The sequence below is a fragment of the Polypterus senegalus genome, chromosome 3 (genome assembly GCF_016835505.1).
Source record: "Polypterus senegalus isolate Bchr_013 chromosome 3, ASM1683550v1, whole genome shotgun sequence".
Lineage (NCBI taxonomy): Eukaryota > Metazoa > Chordata > Cladistia > Polypteriformes > Polypteridae > Polypterus > Polypterus senegalus.
The window spans coordinates 235,284,565-235,305,540 of record NC_053156.1 but is presented as its reverse complement, the minus strand read 5'-3'; the positions used below and the strand labels follow the sequence as shown (position 1 = coordinate 235,305,540).

The window sequence follows — 20,976 nt, the reverse complement described above, 5'->3', positions numbered from 1 at the left end:
TTCTATGCTGTATTTTATTTTTGTTAGTCAGTTTGTACATAATATAATTCAATCTAGTCAAGCAGAGGGAATACACACTTCTGCCTAACTTTCTGTGTTTTTATTGTACAATATCCAACAACAACATTTATTTATATAGCACATTTGCATACAAACAGTAGCTCAAAGTGCTTTACATAATAAAGAATAGAAAAATAAAAGACACAATAAGAAAACAAAATAAGTCAACATTAATTAACATTGAATAAGAGTAAGGTCCAATGGCCAGGGTGGACAGAAAAAAAAAACACTCCAGACGGCTGGAGAAAAAAATAAAATCTGTAGGGATTCCAGACCATGAGACCACCCAGTCCCCTCTGAGCATTCTACCTAACATAAGTGAAACAGTCCTCTTTGGATTTAGGGTTCTCATGGAAGGAATTGATGAAGATGGTCACGTAGACTTCTGCCTTTTAATCCATCCATCATTGTTGGAGCATCATGATGCTTTGAGTAGGTGGAGGTGGCGCAGGCCGCCACCACAGAGAAACCAGAAAAAGAAACAGAAGAGAGAGTATTCTACTTCTTCTACACTTAGATGTATTTATTTGTTTTCCATATAGCATCCATTGACATGCATGCCTCACATTTTCATAGTCAGGGACATAAAGAGAATATTTTCAATTATCTAAGGAGGTCATAGTGGCAGTGTGGTGAGCACTGTTGCCTCGCAGCTCCAGATCACTTTCTACATCAAGTCCAGATATCCATTCTGTGTCCACGTGGCTTTTCTTCAGAGTTTTCTCCCATATTCTAAATGTAGTCATTTTGGGTTAAGTGGCAATACAAAACGTGGCCTGGTGTGTGTTTGGAGTGTATAGTGTCGATCAGCACTGGTTCCCATCTTTCACCTTATCGTACGATAGGCCATCCTGCAAATAGCAAGAGCTAGTTTAGAGAATGATTGAATAGGTTTACTACATGCTCTTCATTTGGCAAGAATCAGTCATTTGCAGGATTTGGATCAATAATTATAATGAAAATAGTTTGGGTGGCACAGCAGTTCGCCCCACTAGATTTCCTCCCTCTTTCCGAGTGATTCTAAATTAGCCCGGGGTTTGGGTTGACTGCCTTTTCAGGATTTTCCCTAAGCCTTTTCCCCTCATCTGCCAAGTCAGGCTATGGCTACTCAATTGGAAAGAGTTGTATGATTTGAGAGGAAGGAAGACCAGACGTTAAATTCTGACCATTTTTAGGAAGGATGTTGGTTCAACTCCCACCTCGACTTCACCGTGTGAGTCTGGGCAAGTCACTTAATGCCTGCGTGCTAGCAGCTGTAAATGAACGTGGACTGTTGTACTATGTCCCGATCTTGGCAGCCAAATATACAATATCTAACAGCGCCACCGGGATTGTGCTTAAATTGTCAGGTCAGTGGCAGAAGATTTTGCATTATTTTTCATGGCGGCTATACTGTAGTATCGTAGCCTGCTACTGTCCAGTCATTAAGTGCATAATCATTGTTGGTCATCAAATCTTTTATTATCTGTTACACTGAGCACGCCATTTATAACAGTCACAAGATTTTTTCCTGAGTTCCTCTTGAGAAAACGGCTCCGCATGGAAGCTTAAAGAGATCCACTTGAAGAGCCCCATTGGTAAAATGAGCCAATTCCTTTCCTTCCGACTTTGGCCGCCAATGAGATGGATATGTTTAAAGTTACATGAGTGCATGAAGAAAAGGTTAAGAGATACACAATGACTGTACAGGCTAAATCTCCCAGTGAATAATTGATGCTATTTATTGCTCGCGTTTCACATTACAACTAATCTTGTGGTGTAGCCTGAGTGAGCATCCCATGGCCACTAGCCTACCCTCTCAGGCCGCTGTCTGCTGTTTCACTAGCTGATCCACATTGCTGAAAGACAAATGATGATCAGGACTCAGCGTGGGTAACTACAGGAAACATGAGGTTTAATTTTTTATGCAAACAAGGCCTACACCATTGCTTTAAATCCCAGATCATCTTTCCTTTCAAGCCTAACTTGCAGAAACTGCAGTGCTTCTGCTTTGTTATCTATGTCTTATGGACAGATTAGCTCATTATATTAGTCATGGTGCTTATCCCTTTTTTTTTTTCTTGTATACAATAATGTATTTACAAAAATAGAACTACATGAACTGAAATGTTGTATGGTATTAGTATCATGGAGAGTTGAAATGAATAGTAGAGACGTCCCAATGATTAAATCTGCTGAAAAAATGTAAAAAATATTTTGTTTTTGGGGTTACCAGCATCCCAGGTATGGACAACTTACAGATAGCTGTGTGTAAAAAAGCCTAAATGTCTTTTTAGTTTAGAGGGAGCTTTTTGTTTGCATGGATCGCGTTCCAATTATCTAAGTACTGTAGACACCAAGGCCTGGCCACCTTTGCTGCTTTCTGTATAATTTCCGATTTTCTCCGCCTGGGTTGAAATGCCTCTGTGCGATGTGAACAGGTTTCCCTGTCTGCATGTCTGATCAGACCGAGGAATACGTAATGCAATATGAAAACTCTTTTGGGAGTCACCTGTCATGGCGTTGTTTACCTCTGGCCTTTCCTATAGCACAGGACAGGTGGGCCTTCAGCACAAGCAACCGTGTTTTTTATGCATTTGATTTCATTTGTACCGTACTTGGAATTTGTCCTACAAGGCCTGTAACGACAACAGTTAGCACAATTATCTATATTTAGATAAATCGACAAGAGCAGAAGGGGATGCATCCACAAGCTCTAAGAAATCACTGGTTTTAGTCACAGGAGCTTTTGACTATGCCTGTGAGTGGTCCGTCATTGCTTATTATATGTCTTGTCTCGTATGTGTGTTCCACTAACAACATAAGCTTTCTTTACACCCTCAATCCCAAACTTAGTATATGTTAAGAGTGGGCCCGGAAAGAAGCCTTTTAGAACATTCCCATCTTCACGTCATTTTCTGCAGCAAATCAGGATGGTTTGGTGGTCTGGCCTTTTGATATCATCTCCCTTTTTTACTGGGGTGATTTCTATGTTCCCTGCAAGTTTGGCAGTGAATATTTCTGCTACTCAATTTGCCTGTTCTGTACATTTTTTGCTTACGACTTATTATATGAGCACTACAAAAAATACAAATAAACAAGCAAGAGCTAAATGACAAGTTTGTTGCTTTATCTTTCTATTAACTAATAAGGTCAAAAATGTATGTGCATTTGTGAAAAGTTCAGCAGTGTGGCCAAGGTGGTCATTTGCTCCTAGATAATTCATTTTGTACAAGTTTTTTAAAATGTAGCCTCCTTAGCATTCTGTTTACTACGGAGAAGAAAAAAAAATACGGACATAGTGAAGAAAAGAAAATGTGCTGACATGCCGACTTCATTCTCGACATTTCCATTTTAATCTCGACACTTATGTCTGTTGATAACAGGAGTACGATGAAAAATCAAGAAGTAAAAAAGGCTGTGGAGAACGAGGAATAAAGACGTTTAAAACGAACGAAAAGAGAGGTGGAAATGGAGGTCCACAGAGATGCGGCAGGACAGCAGGACCTAAACATAGGAAGAAAGAAGACTGGCACTTGATGAGGGCATAAATGGCTAACTGAAATAGGGGCAAAACATTGTTTAATAGGAGTTGTATAAATCATGTGAACAACTTTATACTCAATAAACTGGTGATTCAAATTTTTGGAGCAGTTTTTCACTTCTTTAAATGCTGAATCGCAGCTTAAAGCAGAAGAGTAGTACAGATTTGAATCCCCCTTAACTGAAATAGCGAGAAGCTTTTTACGTTTTTCTGTGAAAAATACTGTGTGACAGTAGGTTTGTGTAACAACACCGCCCAAACCCAGAACACAACCTCGCAAACACAGTCCCGGTTTCAAACAAGTACTTTTATTTTACTAAGAACCCCTTTAACAGGCTTTTTGTTAAAAGCACAACAAAGCAAACCCTTTGTCTTCTCTCTCTCGCTTCCTTGCTGAAGATGAGGTCATTTTGTTTATGGTGGACCCAGGAGTACTTCTGGTGTCACAACACCGCATGTTGGAAGCACTTCCAGGTTAAGCATAAGGCTTCCCCTCCGCCAATGTGGCACCCAAATACCACAACAGGGCTAACCATTTGGACTACAATTCCCAGCATGCCCTGCAGCTGTAGCAATGAGTGCTCCACCAGTGGAATGCTGCCACCCAGTGTATCAGGGAAATATATACTGTAATCCTGGGAAGCAGATATCCTGTGTCCTTCTATTATGGCCTCCTCTCCGGGAAAGGTATCCACAACCATTCCAGGCCAGAATTTCCTCTTATTAAGGTATCCTGGCCCGGGTAAGTAATCATTCTCCAATCAAGTTGGGATGCCATTCCATCCATTATGGTAGTCACAATTGTTAATAATTAGTTAATAACTAATTGACTTTTTTGCAGATTTTACTGAAAACGACCTGTGATATTTGCATCACAGACTGTTACGGTAGGTCTACTTTATAAAATACTAGCAGAATACCCGCGCTTCGCAGCGGAGAAGTAGTGTGTTAAAGAAGGTATAAAAAAGAAAAGGACAAATTTTAAAAATAACGTAACATGATTGTTAATGTAATTATTTTGTCATTGATATGTGTATTGCTGTCATCTCTCTCTCTCTCTATATATATATATATAGATATATATATATATGTATATCTATATCTATCTATCTATCTATCTATCTATCTATCTATCTATCTATCTATCTATCTATCTATATATATATATATATATATATATATAGTGGCAGTAGGGGGCGCTAGTGCTCCCTTGAACCCTCAGGTACAACTCCAGACACCGGGTAAAAGTCCAATACTTTTTATTTTGTTCTTCAGTGCACCAAGCACCCTCCACACTACTCATACACCAACACAATAATAACTATAATCAACAATCCACTACTAATCACTAAATACACACAATAATCTCTCCTCCTCGCCCAGACACTTTGCTCCTCCACCTCCCAGCACAGCTCAGTGTCTGGACTGAGGCACTGTCCTTTTATAGCCCCTGACCCGGAGGTGTTTCTGTCCCATCAATCCATAGTTCCTAATTCCTTCCGGGTCAGGGCAATCAGTCCTTTTATTCAACCCAAGAGCACGACATTTCTTCCTGTCACGTGACCGTGACGTACTCCCGGGTCATACGGCCTCACAGGGCCCATAAGCCCCCCCACAGCGACTCCTGGTGGTCCCCAAAGTATCCAGCAGGGCTGTGTATAAACACTACAAAGTCCATAAGGCCCTGCTGGACCTCGGGGCACGATCCTGCTGTCGGGAGAGCTCCTCCTGGCGGCCTGGGGGTGCGGACCGGCATCTGCCATACATATATACACACACACATATACTATGGGGTGCCAAACAGGCAAATACATTGATTTTCTGAATATATAAATTTGGCGTCAGAATATATAAAGTCAAAACTTGAATATATAAAGTCAGCGTCGGAATTTATAAAGTCATCGCTGGAATATATAAAGTCAAAACCTGAATATTGTGGCAGTAGGGGGCGCTAGTGCTCCCTTGAACCCTCAGGTACAACTCCAGACACCAGGTAAAAGTCCAAGACTCTTTATTATTTTGCACAATGCACCAAGCACCTTCCACACTACTCATAAGCTCGCTAATTCCCACACAGTACACTAATCACTCCTCCACGCCCAGCACAGCTCAGTGTCTGGACTGAGGCACCGTCCTTTTATAGCCCCTGACTTGGAGGTGTTCCTGTCCCAACAGTCCACAGTTCCTTATTCCTTCCGGGTCAGGGCAAACAGTCCTTTTCTTCAACCCGGGAGCACGTCATTCCTTCCTGTCACATGACCGTGACGTACTCCCGGGTTATAGGGCACACAAGAGCCCATGAGCCCCCCTACAGCGACTCCCGGTGGTCCCCAAGGTATCCAGCAGGGCTGTGTAAAAACACTACATAGTCCATAAGGCCCTGCTGAAACTCGGGGTACTATCCTGCTGTCGGGAGAGCTCCTCCTGGTGGCCTGAGGGTGAGGGCCGGAGCACAAAGCCGGCAATCCTCCACAATATATAAAGTCAGCGTCGGAATTTATAAAGTCATTCCTGATTATATAAAGTCAACATCGGAGTATATAAACTCACTCCTGAATATATAAAGTGAAAGTCAAAATCTATTGATTGAAAAGACCCTGAACTGAACTAAGTTAGCAAAAACATATTCAGAAAAATAAATTTAAAAAACACTGTTCGGTTAATGTTTTGAAAATGATGCATGTGCCCTGCCCAGGATTGGTTCCTGCCTTGCGCCCAGTGTTGGCTGGGATTGGCTCCAGCAGACCCCCGTGACCCTGTGGTCGGATTCAACGGGTTGGGAAATGGATGGATATTCCGACGCTGACTTTATATATTCAAGTTTTGACTTTATCTACAGTATTTTCCAGCGCTGACTATATATATTTAAGTTTTGACTTTATATATTCCAGCGCTTACTTTATATATTCCGAAATATTCCAACGCCGTCTTTATATACTTAGGTTTTGACTTTATATATTTGGGAATGACTTTATATATTCAAGTTTTGACTTTATTTATTCTGACAGTGACTTTATATATACAAGTTTTGACTTTATATAGTTAAATTTAGTCATCATTGCATAACTTTTTCTTTACCATAGAAATTTAAAGACTAAATTCAACTTCCATTCCTACCAAAGATATTTCTGGCGACTAAATAGAAGCTACTTATATCCAAATTTGAGCTATTGAGCTGTCTGTCACCTGCCTGCCTGAATAAGTCACCCTCGCTTCGCTCTTACTTTTTTACGTTCATTTAATCATGGCTAGTGGCGGAAAAATTATAAAATGGAAGGAGGATTACACTGAGTATGGCTTTACCAAAACAATTATTGATGGCGAATCGATTATTCATAAAGCTTGAATTGGTGATCTGTTTTTCTGTGTTAACCTCATATTTTTTCATACTTCTTCTCAATCCAAGGGGGTGCGAGGGTAAAATGAATAGGGAAGCGCTGATCAATGTAATCGGTGTACCAGGAAATCATGCATTGAGAGAAGTTCCCCTTTGCTTGTAATGCAAAGTGTGATTAAATACATTATTTTTTAACGCGTTATGGAGCACATGCATCGAAGCTTCTCAGCTGTGCTTGTGCTAAGAAAAGGAAAGATTTTAAAAATAACGTAACACGATTGTCAATGTAACCTTTTGTAAGTAGTGCCTGGAGGATTCAGTGTGGAGAAACTCTATAGAGACAGCGTGTGTATTAACTTGTGGATTTTTCTGTGAGTATTTGGTGGTAGTGTGACGAAGTTGCTTCGAAAGACGGCGTTAGCTGCGGAGCTCAGCTCAGAGAGAAATGAGGTAAATGGGAGGGGAGGTGATGACGTGACTCTCCCACCCGCCTTAACTGTCAATCCCCCACAAACACAGTCTCTCGGAATTTGCATAAGCACACCCCTTCACCTGCAATTTTAACTTAGTTATAAAGTGATCAAAACTCTCGTTTATATCCTGCGTCCTCTCATTAAACTTGTATCCCGCATTACCCGTGGGCATGAGAAATGCCAGCGGTAGCCTGTCGATGAACTTAATTTAAACTTTAGGTTTACATCGTGCTTTCTTTCTGAGGTAGCAGCACTCATGAATATGGTTGTATATGTCACTCGCTCGCTTCTTATTGTTTCGCTGCCTTCTCAATTAAATAATGCATGTTTTCTTCAGCGCTTTTTGGAGCTCTTCCTGGTTTTTGTCGTGATTACGTGAGAGGCGTGATGATGTCACACGAAACTCCGCCCCCTACGTCTTTGCAGCTCTACTCCATTACAGTTAATGGAGAAAAATACCTTCCAGTTATGACCATTACGCGTAGAATTTCGATATAAAACCTGCCCAACTTTTGTAAGTAAGCTGTAAGGAATGAGCCTGCCAAATTTCAGCCTTCTACCCACACGGGAAGTTGGAGAATTAGTGATGAGTCAGTCAGTCAGTGAGGGCTTTGCCTTTTATTAGTATAGATTCTTCACTTAAGAATACAATTTCCCATGGCATAATAATTTATACCATGATTGTGTGAAAATAAAGCACCTTGACACAGAAAAGAAGGTTTGGGGCAGCCACCCATATACTTGAATCAGGCTGCAAAGTTGAGGAAATAGAAGTACACAGAATGAGCTCAAAATAGAACTGAGCACCAATGGAGGTTGTCTTGCTTTTAAAGCAGGCCACCAGAAATGGTGTCTCTGGGACTGGGAGCAACGTCATCAGACTCACTCAGAATTTCACGTGTTTGGTCTGCAGGGATCACAGAGAGAGGGTTACTGCACCCCGCAACCCCCTGGACTGGTGTGGAATTACCTTCTTTTGGTCCTTCTAGCTGCCTCCCATGTGCACGTGTGTGACAATAGTTAAACAACAACTGACTTAGAAAGTATGAAATGTTCATTTAGATAAAAAAAAAGAAAAATTATAATTCATTATGAAATCATTTTGGCTGAAACGGCCAACATGGAAAGGGAGCAATCCTAATGTCACTAGAGCACTTGGCAAGTGACAAAATGGCAGCACTGTGAGAAGGTAACACTGCCAGCTGAATCCAATTACTGTCATAAAGTAATAATAACTAATATGGGACATAATTAGAATATTTTGTTATTAAGGGATGAAATATGTCAGTGTTCTGCTGTTAATATGCTCTTTCATACGTAAGACGACAAGAAGAGTGCACCGGTGGACACAAATTAAGACAGGAGGCAGTAAAAAATATTAGGAGTGGCAAAAAGTATATAAAGCATTTAATCCAGACTGTAAATGGCATCATGAGGATGCCTGAATTGCTCCATCCTAAAACCGAACTTGCAAGTTACTGCTTTGGCTTTAACACAACAGCCATATAACGTGCGTGTCAGAAGACATCGTCCACCTGAAGATAAGCATTTTTAGGCCTAGCCAGGACTTGGATCCAAGACCATCTAGGAAAAGCGTGGGTTGCTGCAGGAAAATGGTGTTGGTGAGGCCAGAAGGAGGCACTTACCTTGTGGTCTGAATGTGGATCTCTGTGCTTCAGTGCAGTGAAGGGGAGAACATTGTGCTGTAAAAATGGCACCGTCCTTGAGACGTGAAACCGACTCTCCGTGGTCATAAAAGATCCCTGGCTATCCTTCATGAAGAACAGGGTATAACCCAACGTCCAGGCTAAAAAGCCCACCATGGCCTAGTCATTCTGGCCCCCTAATCATACCCTGTCTCCCTCACCCCATCACCACCTAATAGCTAATGTGTGGTGAGCGTACTGGCACACAAATGGCTGCCGTCACATCATCCAGGTAGATGCTACACACTAGTGTTGGTTGAAATGGTTCCCCACTCACTATGTAAAGTGTTCTGGGTAGTGAAAAAAGCAGTATATAAATGTAAAGAATCGTTATTATGATTTGTCTGTCGAATGAACATCTTCAGGGTCAAGAGCACTGAAAACAAGGCAGGAGCCAACCATGCAGAGCATCCATGACGGAGCCCAAACAGCCATACTCACACACACCACTCAAATGTGATGTCATCAATCCAACTAATGGTACAAATCTGGGATGTAGGATGCAAACCCGGAGGATCACTCATCAGACCGAACATGCAGACCCCACACAGACCGTGACCAGGCACATCACCGCAGCTTTAATTCAATGGAAAGACTGGGCTGGGAATTGAGTTGACAGGCATGTCAAGCCTGTGTTACTTCTGCCATTAGCCCTCCTGCTCAGGCTCTACATTAATGTCAAAATAAATGAAGGCTTCTCCGTTATGTGACTGACAGTGGGCTTTCAGGATAAAACCAATTTGGCCGCTTAGGACCCTTTGTGAAGAGATGTCAGCTTCAATTATTCTGCTTGGCGAGCAGCAGCCAGGTAAGTGGTAAGTCTGTGGCCCTGAAACAAAGGCTTCCTTTATGGTCGCTTTACGGAGGTTGGCAGAGAAGAGGACTGACTGCCTTGTGTATCGTTTGGCCCAAAGCGAGATGAACATTCACATAAAATGTCATTTCAACTAAAAACGAGCAGTTCTGTCTATTTGCTGTCACTTTGTGGCGTTGCTGAGAAGGAGTCTCAGTGAGTATGGGAAAGGCGCTATATAAATAAAATGTATCATTATTGTTATTATTATTATTGGCAGACGGGTAACACCTGCAGACCAACCGAGTATAATTGTGAGGGTGGCATGATGATTGGGGCCCAGACCTGAGTTTAGATCCCCCCAGACTATAGTCATTTCACCTGATCTTCCCATGTCCAAGTGGGCATTCTCTTGGCACTTTGGTTTCCTCCCACAGATTATTTGTGTCTTAGATGGATTGCCATTAGTTACCCATGAGTGAGTGTGCCTGGTAACAGACTGGCATCTTTTGCCAAGTTTGCTTTCAGCTTCCTCAATGCTGAACTGGATTAAGTAGATTGGAAGATGGGTAGATGGGCATAAGGGATATTACTGCAAGACATCCTTTAATAAAATACATCAAAAACATTTAATTTCATTTTGTCTATTTATGAAAGCACAAATAAAAGAAATACATGTTAATCATCCAGTCATACCGTTGGGGCACAGATAAAAAAATAGGAACCTTTTTCCAAGTACATACGAGAGAGAGGTTAGGAGCACACGCTGATACAGCACATTGCCTCACCCATCACATGATAAGCCAACTCAGGATCCCAGATTAAGACCCGAGTGCAGCCATGCAACGGGTGACACCTCAGCACCACACTAGTTCAGATGGAGTGTGAGGTTTTTTATGGTGGCTGGAGTGCCAATTCTGCCACCCAACCCCCAGGTTTTTTCCTGGAGGTTGGAGGATGGCCTACATGCAGGGCTGGATGCAGATTAACGTCATACCCAGGACAGAGCAATTTCAAGTTAAGGGCCTTGCTCAAAGGCCCAACGGAGCAGAGTCACTTCTGGAGTTTATGGGATCTGAAAAGGCAACCGTCCGATTACCAGTGCAGATCCTGACCTCAGAGCCACCACTCCGCCCTGCAAGCACATACAGTGACTATAAAAAAAAGCATTCAACCCTTTAGAGCAGTGGTGGCCAACTCTGATCCTGGAGAGCTGCAGTTGGTTACAGGTTTTCATTCTAACCGTTTTCTTAATTAGTGACTAGTTTCTGTTAATAATTAACTTTCTTTAATTTATTTGCTATTTAAGACTCAGATCATTTGAATCAGGGCTGACCAATGTCTGCTGTGGAGGGCTGCAGTGGCTTCAGGTTTTTGTTGCAACCCAATTGCTTCATGAGAAATCATTCATTACTGATGAAGCCCTTATTGCTCAAGAGACATTTTTCTGCTTCATTGTAGTTGTCTCACTTAACTGCCTATTTTAGTTTTAAACAGCTGTATTCATTCTTTTAACTGCTCCTTATCTATACTAATAAAAGGCAAAGCCCTCACTCACTCACTGACTGGCTGACTGACTCACTGACTGACTCATCACTAATTCTCAAACTTCCCGTGTAGGTAGAAGGCTGAAATTTGGCAGGCTAATTCCTTACAGCTTACTTACAAAAGTTAAGCAGGTTTAATTTTGAAATTCTACACGTAACGGTCATAATTGAATCCTACTTATGTGCATATATAGCCTGCAGCTCAGTCGCCGTGTGAGGCGGAGTTGCGTCCCCCATCACCACGCCGCCCACGTAATTGACTGCCTGCCCATATAAGGCCGTCCATCGCTCCGGTCTCTTCATTCCCTTCTTTGCTTCGCCACGGTATTCACATCTCCCTGCTGATAACTGCAGCCTTTTTATTTAATCCATGGCTTCTCCGCTGTTTTATTGTTCGTTTATTACGATACGAAGTTATCGATGAAGGCAGTTGTATGCTTACAACACTTGACAGATGCCGATTGTCACTTCAATACAAGTCCTGAAAATACTAACGTAAACCATGAAACTCAAACCAATTATGACAGCAGCAATCCCACAGGCCCAACACAGTCCCAAAACACCACCAAAGAAAACACCAGAAACACCCAAAAATCACTCCTCTTCCTCCACTCCTCCCAGGCAGCTTTGTCCTCTTCCTCCACTCCTCCCGACTCTGGCGCCCAGATTGGTGACTGTCGGCTCCTTTTATAGACCACCTGGAAGTGTGCCAGGTGCTCGTTGACCTACTTCCAGCTGCACCTCCAGGTGTGGCTGAGTTCCCGCCCAGATGGGCTCGTTAGGCTGTGCAGCTCCCCCTGGCGGTGGCCGCAGAGCCCAACAGGAATAAGCTCTGGTGTTCCAAAATATTGGCCCTGATGCAACCCTAGGGGGGCTGCCACTAAGTATTCCGGGGGACGTAGTGTTGCATCCCATGACTGCTCCCTCGGATCCAGTGTCAAAGGGGTGTCCCGACCGGGCATGGGTCACGGCCATCTGCCACAATATATATATATATATATATATATAGTAGACTGTAACAATCTTGCGGTCATGTATTTAATGTTTAATTAATTGTAAAAGAATTTCAGTTGGAAGAGACTAATTGGAGGTTCGGTCTTGTATGTCTCTTATCATCCACTTGACCCTCAGAACGTTTGGACAATCATTGAAAATTGCTGGAATCAATTTGGACACAGCCTGTTTCTTCCCTGGATAATTTTATGTGGTATGTTCAAGGGTACAAAGTCCTAAGAACCTTTATATATTGGCTAAAGATAGGAAAAACTAAAAATGTTGTATATAACAAGGCACTTCAGTAAACAATACAAGCACATTAGTGAGACTTCATTGTTTGTTAATTTTTTTTTTTTTTTAAAGTTGTTTTTTATTTTAATTATATTTTTCTCAAACAATTAAAAAATAAACACTTTATTTTCTGCCTGGGCAACGCCGGGTATTTCAGCTAGTTAGCAATAAGATGAAAATGACAAAGGAACCAGCAGTTCTCCATCTAGCTTGTGTTCATTTCCACCCGTGTGTGTTCATCATTGACTATTTGGTTTAATTAAGTACTCAGAATGAAACTGAAGAGAAAGTGAAGAACTGAAAATTACTCATCTGCTTTAGACTTCAAGTCACTTGGTTGATACATGTATCACTAGTAAGGAAAAGAAAACCTATCATTTAAGACATGGTAGAGCTAAAACACTAACAAGCCCTGAAATGAAATAAGATCTGTTATTGGTGAGGATTTCCTTCTAATTAAGCAACTGGGTTGGAACAAAAACTTGCAGCCAGTGCGGCCCTCCATGGATCAGAGTTGGCCACCCCGGTATAGAAGATTTCACACTTTATTATTAAACACATTGAAACGCAGTGGATTTAATTGACATTAATGAACTGATAAAGACTCTTTCATTTAGAAGTGAAAGTGGAGTTCTGCAAAGTGATGGAATGAATTATACAGGGGTGGGCAAAAGTAGGTATACAGTTATAAGTTTATTCTTGCATTTATTTATGGTATCATTTACAACAGGGGTGCCTAACTCCAGCCCTGGATGGCCACAGTGGCTGCAGGTTTTCATTCTAACCCTTTTCTTAATTAGTGACCTGTTTTTGCTGCTAATTAACTTCTTTTGAATTCATTTTATTTGACTTGCTCTTGAAGACTCAGACCCCTCAATTGTTTCTTTTTCCTTAATTAGCAGCCAAACAATAATGAGATACAAAATGAGCCAAAACAGGACCAGCAAACTATAACAATATCTGAAAATAAAGAAAGGTGAAGGTCTCAGGAATGCTGATCTGCTCTTAGAAAAGAGAAAATCCACAATTTGTGAAATGTCTGCTATTGCACAATGAGAGCAGCAACAAGCCATGGAATTAAAGAACGGGTTTAATTAATGACAAGAATCAGCGCCTCATTAAGCAACTGGTTGGAGTGAAATTGGTCGGAGTTTGACTCCCTGACTTGGTTGGTCTTCTGTTGGCTCACTCACTTCACATTTCATTTCTGTTTGGGTGCCATTTAATTAAAGCAATGAAGCAATTCAGAGGAGCGATAAAGGAATTCAGGGAAACATTAAAATTAATTCAAAAGAAGTTAATTAGTAGCAAAAACAGATCACTCATTAAGAAAGGGGTTAGAATTAAAACCTGCAGCCACTGCGGCCCCCCAGGACTGGAGTTGGGTACCCCTGATTTACAACAATTGAGTTAATGAAGCTAGTATTCCTATTGAGTCAATAAAACTATTGTAATAATCAACACCTGCATGTCTTTTTAAAACTTACTTCTGCCCACCCCTGTATTTTATAGACTCTGTAAAGGCCTCGCTGTGTGTTCTGTTGCTCTTTCAGTGTACGCTGATTTGCTTTTCGGACCTTTTTTGCACTGAGTAATTTAAAAATGACCATTAAATGCCTTTTTATTTCTTATAAACACTCACACAAGGCAGGAGTAATCAAACGAAGAACACAAACTATCAGATACACACAAAGGTGCACACCAAATCCCAGCTGCCCCACATGTTTGATGTTGGTGTACTTTGTAGTGTCTTGTTTTAAAGTATTTTTTTAATATCTTTTGTCATTCCCTGAGTCTCCATGCACAACTGAACTTTGTAAGAAGGCGCCATGCACAACAGTGCACCCGACATTAAGAAAAAAGAAAAAACAAAATAATTGTTAAGGTGCTTTTCTGGTTTGGATTTCGAGTTCCTGTTAGAGCTTTGGTCTTCAGTGAACGCTCATTCAGCACCTTCTAGTGAATTTGGTCCCAGCCTGCAGTGCTTTAAGTGTTCAGATGAAGTAGATTTAAAGATTTAAAGGAATACTCCACTCAAAAAGAGATATTTTTGATGTGTTATTTACCCCGTGTATTCTGTAGGTCTGGCTGAGATAAAAATGTTCATGGACCCAAAAAAAAACCCAAAACTTTATGATCTACAATCCTGTGAAGATGCGGGACTGTAGGATGGCCGTCTGTGAGTGGTGTTGAGCGCAGCTCACGCCAGAGGAGCCTTTCAGTGCTCTGCTTACCACAGAGAAGTTCCAGGATTCAGCAGTTACTGTAAGTCACCAGCTTGTGTGTTTCCCAGAAGGAGCAAAATCCCCCCTTAAAGCCAACTCTCTGCCCACTCTCACGTTGTTTTTGGAGGTTGCTCAGAGTTCCTGAGTCATACCTGACATGTTAGATCAGAGTGACTCATTAATCCTTATAAATTAAATTCAGATTTTAAGAGTATTTAAAGCTTTAATGCATTCTGCTGTCTATTTGAAAAAAGTAATTGTATTAGAATTTAGATTCCCGGAGCATCTCGTGGAAAACTATGAATGTGTCAGATCCTTAAAAGGAATTGTAACAGTTTTTACTTCCCACAAATGATTCGCTATTGTTGAATTCACTCTGAGGTTTGTAGATCAAACTTTTTTTTAACTTAATGATTTGTAAGCACAATGCAAATATTTTTTGGCGGAGTGGTGTCATTTCAACTAACAGGATTCTTAATTCTAGCTTCAATTATTGTTCATCTGAATAAATGCACCAACTAAAATTATTTGGAGGGCATTAAACCCATCCTCCTTCCTGGTAAAAGCTGGGCAACAGGCGCTATACAGCTTCGAGATTTTGGGCTGTGATGTTTGCTGCATGCCAGACTCCGTTAAGTAAATTGTTTGAGGTGGAAGGCCAACAAAGAAGCATCTATATAACAAGCATATATGGTGTCATGCATGCATGCTGGAGGATCTCCTCACAGGCTTGATCAAGGTATGAGAGAGGGGGCTCTGTCACTAACATGGTCTTCTCCTTCTCTTCCCACAACACAGAGAAACTGCCCAGTAAGGGTACTTAGCCCACCCCTTCTGGTTCCCTAATCCTTTTTTTGGCAAGAGTGATCCACCAGATGAACCCACGGCTAAAGCCAAAACTTTTTTGTTTATTTGTCAAGATGCCTGACGCCACAGAGTGTTTGTTTTTTTTCATTGAATGTTTGTTAAATTAAATGGGACGACTCAGTTGGCTCCCCAAGTTTTTCTCGAGACCTTTCATTCCTGGACTTGGCCAACAATGGTGAAAAGCTTTATGCAAAGATGTTCACATAGAGAGACAGAAATGGGATTGGGTACATTTTATCGCTAAAGAAAGAAAGATAGATAGATAGATAGATAGATAGATAGTTTATTGATTCCAAGGGGAAATTCACACAATCCAGCAGCAGCATACTGATAAAAAAACAATATTAAATTAAAGAGTAATATAAATGCATGTAAAAGCAGACAATAACTTTGAGTAATGTTAGCATTTACTCCCCCGGGTGGAATTGAAGAGTCGCATAGTGTTGGGGAGGACCGATCTCCTCAGTCTGTCAGTGGACCAGGACAGTGACAGCAGTCTGTCGCTGAAGCTGCTCCTGTCTGGAGATGATACTGTTCAGTGGATTCTCCACGATTGACAGGAGCCTGCTCAGCGTCCATCGCTCTGCCACGGATGTCAAACTGTCCAGCTCCATGCCTACAATACAGCCTGCCTTCCTCACTAGTTTGTCCAGGTTTGAGGCATCCCTCTTCTTTATGCTGCCTCTCTAGCAAACCACTGCATAGAAGAGGTGAAACATAATGGGATGGGAGAGTTAAAATTCAACTCAACTTTCATAATAGACAGATGTTGAAACCTGCAAGGCACTGCTCCATCTCTACCAAGATACAAGTTGTCATCCAGGAGCCTCCCTTCACAGATAATCCCGGGATCATCTCAAGATGGTGTGGCAAGTATCCTTGCCACACCACACAGCTGGATTTAGATCCTCAGGGATCTCCTTGACTCATGAGCTGGTATGTTAAGTCCCACAACTCTTGTCTTTCCTTCACCACCACAGCCAAATACTTCTTTCCTCAGCCTCCCCACAAGATCTTTCATTGCCTTCTATAACTTTGAGGAAGTCATGTCAGTGTCCTTTACGAAGGAAGCACTTTACTAAAAAGCTCACAAAGCCACAGCAGTCGATTTCCACTGGGTAAGTCATAACTCTCCAACCATTCCCTCTGCCTTCTGCTGCCAGCTCAGCATACTGAGCATGGGAAAGGCACTATATAAATAAAATGTATTATTATTATTATTACTACCGTACTGTCTTGCTTTCATAGGTTTCTTGGATGTCGTCTTGCCAGGGAACTGTTAGTTCAACCAGCAATACATGCTTCTCTGTTACTGAGCACATGACGATGTCAAGTTTGAGGTGGTGGTCACCTCAATATGGAACCTCAGTTTCTTACCAATGTTTGCTCTCATAACCCAGTTTTTCCCTCAGGCCAAAATCACTGTCCTTTTTTGTGCTGGTTGAAACTGCAAATCTCCTCCTGCTGTAATAAACTGGATGAGCTGCTTTCTTTGAAATTGGGATTTTCCATTTTCCTGGACTCTCATGGGTTCTGTAAGTTCTGCCAGCTTCCATAACACCTGGTCATGCCACCATCTACAGGTATATCAAAAAAGGATTACGCTGAAGATGGAAGCAGTCAGTGTATGACTAACAAGAACATCTCTCCAAGAAAAGACCATCTTATCGGTTATGAATTTCTAGGTAGATGAGGCTGAACATGTTAACCAAAATTGCAAACCTGAGGACAAGCAGAGATTGATTGATTGGGTAACCTTTCATAACAGCTCTCAACTACATAAGAGCTCTTAATTTGGGAACCTGGAATACTTAAAGCTGTATTTTGAATTCTTTTTGTAAGATATACAACCTTTCCTGTTTTTTTTTCCCTCTTCTTAAATATGACAGCACCTGCTATGTAACCAGCTAAAAGTTGTGCCAGAGTGGGGAAACATCCCTAAAAAGCAGCACAGCCCTAATGCTGGAGGACATCGCCAAAAATATAAAGACATGAAACAAAGAGGGAGTAAACGGTCCAAAACACACCGCAATAATGTTAAGCAGGGATGGACTCGACAATGAGCACAATCTAAAATTTATGTTTTCCTTGTTCACTTGCTTTGGGTCTGGTAAAAATCCTGGTCTGGGATGGCTCATTAGTCAACTTTTCTTAATGTTGCAGCCATACTTTTAGGTTGTCCCATCATCAGCAAGCCCTAACAAGGGGGTCAGGCTTTGAGATTCAAGCTTACTCCATCTTTGTGCTCAGTGTAGGAATGGAGTTGAAACTGATTTCTTAGTTAATTATTTATCGGTTTTGCCTTTGACAATGCCGGTAATTAATTATAACATTTTAGAAGATGCCCATCCAGGGGACATTAAATTAATGTAGGGATCTCTGTACCAGTTTCCAATCAGAAAGCCAGGAATACACAGAGATCTGTATAATTTATTAATGTGGTTCATAAATTAGAAAACTTCTGCATTAAATACTCACTTTCTCTATTGTGGTCTGGACATGTTGATAGATATGCTTTCAACAGTAATTGAATAATATAGTTTATTTACAGCATAAGGATAACAGAAGATGGATATATGCAAGTATATGTATATGTGTAGATAGATAGATAGATAGATAGATAGATAGATAGATAGATAGATAGATAGATAGATAGATAGATAGATAGATAGATAGATAGATAGATAGATAGGGAAAGGACAATAACAAAAAGTACAAACCAAAATTTCATTTGATTACTTGTACTATTTCACTCCTATAGAAAAAGGCATATAACTTATGAATTCTGATCCATCATTTTTTAGCTAGTTATGAAGGTTCTGTTGCCTGCGCCGTGGTGTTGATTTACTCACAGCTAGTTGGCACTGGCTTACCTTTCCCCATGAGTTTCTGTGTGTGTGAGATGCTGCTCTGCACTCTCTTACTCGATTTAGGAAGAAACTTATAACAGTTACAATTACTCTTTCACATTTGCTGGCTTTACCCTATCTATTGAGTTATACTTAATAGTTCTCAGAATAAAAGCAGGTGTACTTATTGCACAAGAACTAACCCTGGACTGTGTGCCAGTGCATTAAAGGGCACATTTATTCCCGCCCAGACCCATACTCACTGACAGATTACCAGACAGTCATCTTTTGGAACGTGGGAAGAGAACCAAAATATCTGGAAGAAAACATGCAACATCCATATGGTGACTAGGCTGGGAACTGAGTCTGAGATTCTGGCACCGTTGTTAATTATTAAGTGGTTGGGGGGCACCTTCAGCCAAGGTGACTTACACTATCTGGATACATACATTTAAGAGGATTCCTTCTTTTTATTTTCTTACAATACTAGCTGTGCTGAAAAAAGTAGAAATCTAAATAATCACTGCTGACTTCAGCATTAATGTTTGCAGTGCACCATGCAATATGTATGTTTCTGTTATATGCCATTTGGTATGAGGTTTGCTAATGTTGGATCTGTTGGAATGACAAATGCAATGCTTTTTATTGCTAAAAATGTTTGTGATGTGCCATCTTTTGACAGAGACATAACAAGAGGATTGACACACAGATAAACACACAGACACTATTCATTTATTAAGGTAGAAAGAATCAATAAGCTCTAAAGATCTTTTTGTAGACGTAATCATTTCCATGCTCACACTGAGGTGCCGTTGCACACACAACCTTTGAGGTAATCACTAATCACGGCACTGGACAGTTGTGAGGTATTGCATGTAGATTAGCTCAAGCGGGTAATAATCACATGTGACAGTAATGGCGCTAAACATATAAACCATACGAAAACCCCACACCTGCTCATTATATGAGAGTCTAAAGGGCATCCACCACTCATTTTGAACTCAAAGTCCTGTCCTTGTGCCACACTTTGGCAGTCATGCTATCCACAAGAAGTGCGTGTTTCATCACCAAACCACATCAGCAAGCACAATGGTAAGAAGAAAGCAACATTAAATAGAAACAATGACAAATACAGAGTGAAATCAGAGGGCAGCTTATTGTGTTCTTGAAGGTTATTGAAGAGGCAGCGGAATTAGAATGCATTATCACATTTAAGGCATCATTTGTTGCTGCTGAGTTATGACAGATGTGTTTTGATATTTTTCAGATAATTTCAAGCTAAGGCCATTGCATGGGCCCATTTGGCACTGACAGGGGGCCCCAGGAGCATAGGGGCCAATGATGTTTCTGATGCCTACGTATGTTTCTGTTTTGCTGTCACAACAGGAGTCTCAGCGCAGTGGGTAGTTCTGCTCACCAATCAGAGTGGTGACATGTTGAATGTTGCACTGCAAGTAAGATTTTCACTGTACTCTGTATGCTTGACATTAATGACCCTACAAACCTATAATGGACAATGATGGATGACAGTTTGCACCTAACATAAAGCATTTGTTTTACAAAATACATGATAAGGTAGGTCCAAACAGTGGCTAATGTTGTTACCTCACAACTCTATAGCCCTAGCTTTGAATCCTTTCGTGGTCTACACCACCTATGTGTGGTCTGCATGTGTGCTTAATGAGCCAGCATGGAGTTTTCTACACATTCCAAAGATGTGCATGCAAGTCAGTTAAATAGGCGGCAGCTTCCCTCGATCCTCATCCACTTATAAGGATGACTCATCTGAACAGGCGATTGTTTTACAATGCCTGTGTTCTTTGTGCCAACTTGCTGACTGGCATCCAAACTATGGCTCAGACTAGGAAAATACGCATAAACAGGAAAAGGGTACACGGATTATATAGCTGTAATGATCTTTACAATTAGACAGAAACGTCTATAGATCTGATTTGCACAAGAGGACATTTTCTGATCTTTTGCACCATCTGCTGGTGAAAGCATGAAAGACAAAAAATAGCATAATATCTAAAATATAGAAACATTATTCTATGCTTCCTAATAATGATAGATAGATAGATAGATAGATAGATAGATAGATAGATAGATAGATAGATAGATAGATAGATAGATAGATAGATAGATAGATAGATGGCCCATTGGAGGATCTTGGCGTTAAATCATGACAGACCATAAAGTGTAAAAACTGATCTACTAGATGCAGGATTTCAGGGAAACTATTAAGGCTATACAAAAACCCTAATGTCTTCCTTCAGAATGGTTTTGTGGTATATGACAGATTATAATAA

At 41.0% G+C, this 20,976-nt stretch overlaps 1 long non-coding RNA gene across 1 annotated transcript in view; it reads right to left on the bottom strand.

Moving 5' to 3' along the window:
- Window positions 1-835: 835 nt before the first annotated feature.
- LOC120525995 overlaps window positions 836-20,976 on the bottom strand; it is a 38,691-nt gene continuing 18,550 nt past the window's right edge. The window contains exon 3 of the long non-coding RNA XR_005633056.1: window positions 836-911. This is a non-coding gene — a long non-coding RNA (uncharacterized LOC120525995). The remainder of the gene's footprint in view (window positions 912-20,976) is intronic.